A 6,648-nucleotide genomic window follows, 5' to 3' on the forward strand; every position below is an offset into this window, starting at 1 on the left:
TAAGGCAAAAGTACCCCAGAAGTTGAAATCATTACTAGCTATTACTCTGAACCCAATGTCAACTTTTACATTGCTTGTCTGGGGACAGACATCAAATTAAAGAGCTTATAGTGGATCAAATTAAACTGCTAAGGAGGGTTCATTCTGCCTCTTATTTCAAGAGGACAGAAGCAGAGGCAGCTATGATCTCAAAGTCATAAAAAAAGTCTTACGAGGGCATTACCAGGGCAGGGCACCTGTGCAAACATTCAGCTGCTCAGCAGCGTAGATCTAGCCTCGAAACACACTGATACCTTCACATGGCTTCCAGCCGCCACAGAGCACAGGCAGCATCAGCCTGCCCCTGCCCACGAATGGCAAACATATACACTAGCTCTCTCCCAGGCCTATACGTCCTCCCTGGTATACCAAAGTTTCTTCAAAACCAATGTGATCAAGCCAGAAACCTCTTCAGACAACTGTGTGCAAATAATTAAACAGGCAGGACTGGATAACGCTAATTCCTAATACATGATGATCAGTATCCTCAGAGACTAATGGACATTACCATCTTTAAATGACAAAGCACACTGCTTCTCTGTAAATACATAGCAGAGAGGCCGAACACTTCTGCCTTCCCATCAGCAATCATATGAGGGGAACATCATATGATGGACAGACCCTCCTCTTAGGGAAGTCTACTACTTTCCCAGGACCTGAGTTAAGGACATCACTAGGAAACTTCCTAGCCTGGTACGACCCTTGGAATATTACCCATTATTGTTCTTCCATGTGGGTGGCAATGAAGGCGCAACATGTAGTCCAAGGGCAATCAAAAGAGACTTCAGGGCCTTGAGACGGCTGTTAATGGAATCTGGAGCACAGGTAATTTTTTCCTCTATCCTTCCAGTTGTGGGCAGCGACATTGGAAGAAACAGACGGACCCAGTCTATTAATACATGGGATTCACCTTTCTCAAAGGGGGAAGAGGGTCTTTGCTCACAAGCTAGCGGGGCTGATTGACAGAGCTTTAAACTAGACTTGAAGGGGGAGGGGGATAATATCAGGCTTGCCTGTGACAAGCTGTGGGATGGCATGCCAAGGTTAGAGGGACAGGGTAATAGCGAGGGCCCTCAGCCTGTTGCTCTGAGATGTGCTGGGTACACTGTAGTACACCTGAAGCCTTACAGAGGTAAGCCAGGGGCTCCTGAGGCAATAGGAGCCAACAGGGAAACACCAGTGAGATACCTCAAAGGAATTAAAAGTTGGAAGCCGCTGTGCTGCTAGAAAGCTATGATCTGGTTGCCATTATGGAAACCTGGTTGGATGAATCCCATGACTGGAGTGTGACTATCGATGGCTACAGGCTGTTCAGAAGGGACAGGCGAGGAAAGAGGGGCAGAGGTGTTGCCCTCTACATCAAGAAATGTATTGAGTGTGAAGAGCTGTCTCTGAATGTCGTAGTTCAGCCGCAATCGGGACTAGACTACGCAGTCTCTCTCTCACTCCCCCCACCCTCCGAGAGAACAGGGGGAGATAATATAAGGAAAAATGGCTCGAGGTTTGAGATAAGGACAGGGAGAAAATCCTTAAAGTTACTGTCACGGGCAAAACAGACTCGACCTGGGGAAAACTATTCATTTATTACTACAAACAGCAGGATAATGAGACAGAGAACAAGATAACCTCCCTCCACCCCTCCCTCTTCCCAAGCTTATCTCTACTACCTTCCCCTCCCAAGCGGCACAGGGGGGAAGAGGGAATGGGGGTTGCAGTCAGTTCATCACATGTTGTTTCACACCGCTGCTTCATGGTCGGGGGAAGAACTCCTCACATTCCTCCCCTGCTCTGTTGTGGGGTCCCACCCATACGCCACAGTCATTTGTGAAACTGCTCTGGCGTGGGTCATCTCTTCCATGGAGTGCAGTCTCTCCAGAACGGCTGTCCCAGCGGGCCCTTCATGGACCACAGCCGCCTTCAGGCATCCACCTCCCCCGATGTGGGGTCCTTCATGGGCTCCAAGTGGATCTCTGCTCCTCCATGGACCTCCATGGGCTGCAGGGGGACAACCTGCTCCACCATGGTCGTCACCACAGGCTGCAGGGGAATCTTGGCCAGGAGCCGCATTACTCATCCCCCTCCTTCTTAACTGATCTTGGCGTCTGCAGCCATTCCTCTCACACGAAAAGTTCTTCACAACAGGCAGGCAGATGCCTCTCAGAATCTCTTCACATCATCCATCTCATCTCCTCTCCACTTCTTGCAGCCAGGCTGGGCCAAGTTGGGCCCAGTCGGCCTCCTGGCAAGAGGCCAGAGGGTGAGGCCTGCAAGGCCCATGAGGCCTGCGCCTCCCTCTCTCTGCCTCTGCCCCCACTCAGCTTCTTCACATCTTCTCTCTCTTTTTTTTTTTTCTGTTTTCCCCTTCTTAAATATGTTATCGCAGAGGCGTTATCACGGGACATTCTGCTACCAATTGGCTCGGCCTTGGCCAGCAGCAGGTCTGCCCTAGGCCCTGCCGAGTCCACTGAACAAAGGGGAGTGACTTCTAGCAGTTTCCTACAGAAGCTACAACCTTAGGCCCCCCTCACTAAACAAAACCACAACACTGAAGAATAGCCACGAGCAGGTTGAAAGCTTATGGGTGAGAATTAGAGACCTAGGTGACAAGGGGAACCTTGTGGTTGATGTTTGCTACAGGTCGCCCGATCAAGGGGAGCCTATTGATGAAGCCTTCTTACTCCAGCTACAGGAGGCATCGCACTTGCAGGCTCTCGTCCTGCTGGGGGACTTCAACCACCCCGATATCTGCTGGAAAAGTAGCATGGCAAGCTGTAGGCAAGCCAGGAGACTCCTGGAGTGCATTCAGGATAACTTCTTAAGCCAGGCGATAGACACCTCTACCAGAGGGGATGCTATACTGGACCTATTGGTCACCAATGCAAGTGAGCTAATTGGTGATGTCAAGATTGGAGGCACTCTGGGCTTCAGTGATCATGCACTGGTGGAGTTTGCAGTCCTGAGGGATATGGGTCAGGTGAAGAGCAAAGTCAGGACCCTGAATTTTAGGAAAGCAAACTTGCAGCTCTTCAAGGAGTTAGTCAATAGGACTCCCTGGGAAACTGCCCTCAGGGACAAGGGAGCAGAACAGAGCTGGCAGACCTTTAAGGATGCCCTGATCGGGGCTGAACTACGACAAGCACAAAGACTCTCAGTCCTCCGGTGTAAGAAAGCAGGAAAGGACAGCAAGAGACCAGTATGAGTCAAGACCTGCTGGTCAAACTTAAGGGCAAGAAGGAAATGCACAGGCAGTGGAAGCAGGGACAGGTGTCCTGGGAAGAGTATAGGGACACTGCCTGGTTGTGTAGGGATGGGGTCAGGAATGCCAAGGCAAGGCTGGAGCTGAACTTGGCAAGAATAATAAGAAGGGCTTCTATAGGTATGTGAACCAGAAAAGGAAGATCAAAGAAAGTATGCCTCCCTGATGAACACGACTGGCAAACTGCTAACAACAGACTAGGAGAAGGCTGAGATACTGTCATGGTTTAGTCCCAGCTGGCAGCTAGGTACCACATGGCCGCTCGCTCATTCTCCCCTCTCCCCAGGTTGATGAGGGAGAGAAAATATAATGAAAAGCTTGTGAGTCGAGACAAGGACAGGGAGAGATCATTCAGCAATTACTGCCACAGGCAAAACAGACTCAACTTGGGGAAAATTAACTTAATTAATTAACAGTCAAACCAGAGTAGGATAATGAGAAACAAAAACAAATCCCCAAAACATCTTCCCTCCACTCCTTCCCTCTTCCCAGGCTTAGCTTTACTCCCTAATTCTCTACTTCCTCACCCCTCGCAGCACAGGGGGACGGGGAATGGGGGTTGCAGTCAATGAGGGATGAAGGGATTGAGAGCAGTCCTGAGGAGGAGGACTCGGGGGTACTGGTGGATGAAGAGCTGGACATGAGCCACCCAGCTTCACTCCAGAAGTCAGACACTCACACATCAAGTGTTTCAAGTCAAAAAATGAGATATCACAGCAGACTATTCACATGCATCCCAGTACTTGCACGTGTCAGTATGACCTTACAAGTCAGAGAACAGAAGCATACAGTTCAAACAAATCAGATTACTTAAACTTAATGTGCAGTGCTGGTATGATGTAAGAGATGCATCTGGTTGTGGAACATCCCGTGTTTGCAAATTATATCCCAGATATTGCACAAACAAAATGCGGAAATCATTTGACTGCCATTGCAAGCACAGCTGCCCAACATCAGGCAGTCTGCACTACAGCTGGCAATAACCCTCGGATCATGCCTTACCTACGCAAATCTGCTCTCCTCTCTGGTGTAGGAACAGTGATTTCATGAGCACAAGGGTATTCTACAGATCCCCACCAACCCTAATCCCTGGGACATTTGATAAGCGATGCTGGTATTTTGGTGGAGGTTAAAGATAATCTTCACAAATACAAAGAAGAAAAACTGGAGATGTAGTTCTTTTGTATGAAGAGAAGTTTCTAGTAACTCTCTATTAGAGTCAAAATGCTTCAGTTTGCTGCTTTGCCACTGTGTGGGAGGCTTTGAAAATGCAGAGCTTACTCATCTTAATAGGACTGATAAAAATACACCTTGGCAACAAAGCTTAGTGGAAATAAAATGTCAAAAGTAAACTATTGCATGGACTGCACAGTTCATGAAAAGTGGAAAGGGACAGTTTCTAATCTCTTGGTGACTGGCTCAAAGCAAGTATGTCCCCCATTAGCCATCTGTGCTGGTGTATAGCACACTATTTTACTGATCAGATGGCCTGGATTCACATGTGAGGAGTAGGGGCAGGCAGATAACTTAGAATCAAACTAGCAACCAAAACTGGCATCAGTTAGTGCCCTGCTGGTGTCCTCACTAAAAGTAGAACGATGGAAGTCCAGAAAGGACTTTTCAGGGCATCCCACAGCTACATAAGAAGGGAACAGTGGTGGTTTGCACCAACAGTTTGCTTTCTCCAAATAAGAATAGGACTTTACACTCCAAAATCACCAATGCATAAGACTTTCCCCTGTAAATAAATTCAACATAAGTGGATATTCTGCAGAAACACAAAATTTTGACTGATGCTGAACCACCTCATGGACCTTGTACTTGTGTACTCTCTCGGGGAGGGGGAAGAGATATCCAGGGAGAGTCATCACTGAATTTGTTGTATTTTCTAATATGTTTGTGCACTTGTTTTCCACAAGGCACAAAACTAAACTATTTTGCTTGCATGCTCTACAAAACCACAACAGAAGTTCCTTTTCTTCTTGGATATAAACTATGTTCTTAAATTTCACTTTCCATGTCATACTGACAGTTTTGACCCAAATCCATTCTGCTCAAAAGTGAAGTAATACAGTAAGTGTTAGATTGGAAATAATTTACAATCCAGATAAGCCAAGCGAAAAACTATTTCTGCTGTGGCACTTCAGATACCTTCCCAGAAAAAAAAAAATTATCTTCATAAAAATTTGCAACAAACCCAGGAGAAAAAGAGAAGTCCTGCTACTGATAGATAATGTAAAATTATCTCTTACAAAAACAAAACAAGAGAGCTATAGAAGAATGTATTTCCAAATGAAATATATTAACTCTGCACTTTGGGTAGTAGGCAATAGTTTATCATCTACAGAGTATGAATACCATATGTTCACTTTCTGTGGGCATACAGATGGATGAAAGCATAAGACTTTTTTTTTAGATGTCGTGGTTTAGCCCCACTCAGGGGCTAAAATTATGCAGTCTCTTGCCCACTCCCCCCACCCTCCGAGAGAATAGGGAGAGATAATATAAGAAAAAAGGCTCAAGGTTTGAGATAAGGACAGGGAGAGACCCTTAAAGTTTCCGTTATGGGCAAAACAGACTTGACTTGGGGAAAACTAATTGTTTATTATTAAAACCAAAGCAGAATAATGAAAAAGAGAACAAGATAACTTCCCTCCCACCCTTCCCTCTTCCCAGGCTTAACATTATCTCTACCTCCTTTCCTCCCCCGGAGTGGCACAGGGGGGAAGAGGGAATGGGGGTTATGGTCAGTTCATCACATGTTGCTTTCCGCCGCTGCTTCCTCGTTGGGGAAAGAATTCCTCACATTGCTCCCTTGATCCAGTGTGGGGTCCCTCCCATGGGCTACAGTCCTTTGTGAACTGCGCCGGCGTGGGTCATTTCTTCCACAGGGTGCAGGCCCTCCATGGGCCACAGCCTCCTTCAGGCATCCACCTGCCCCAGCATGGTCCTCCACGGGCTGCAGGCGGATCTCTGCTCCTCCGTGGGCCTCCATGGGCTTCAGGGGGATAGCCTGCTCCACCATGGTCTTCACCACAGGCTACAGGGGAATCTCAGCCAGGAGCAGCATTATTCCTCCCCCTCCTTCTTCACTGACCTTGGCATCTGCAGCCATTCCTCTCACAAGAAATTCTTCACAATCAGGCTCAGACAGACACCTCTCAGGTTCTCTTCACATCTCCTCTCTTTACTTCTTGTGAAAGAAAGGTGGGGAAGGTGGTAGAGATAATGTTAAGCCCAGGAAGAGGGAGGGGCGGGGGGAGGTTATCTTGTTCTCTGTCTCATTATCCTGCTTTGATTTTAGAAATAAATGGTTTTCCTCAAGTTGAGCCTGTTTTACCCGTAATGGTAAT

At 47.3% G+C, this 6,648-nt stretch overlaps 1 long non-coding RNA gene across 1 annotated transcript in view; it reads right to left on the reverse strand.

The window, feature by feature from the left end:
* The window catches only part of LOC147596683 (uncharacterized), a 698,175-nt gene that overhangs the window by 78,449 nt on the left and 613,078 nt on the right, over positions 1 to 6,648 (reverse strand). The window lies entirely within an intron of this gene.

This window comes from Chlamydotis macqueenii, chromosome W, assembly GCF_036417535.1.
Source record: "Chlamydotis macqueenii isolate bChlMac1 chromosome W, bChlMac1.mat, whole genome shotgun sequence".
NCBI lineage: Eukaryota > Metazoa > Chordata > Aves > Otidiformes > Otididae > Chlamydotis > Chlamydotis macqueenii.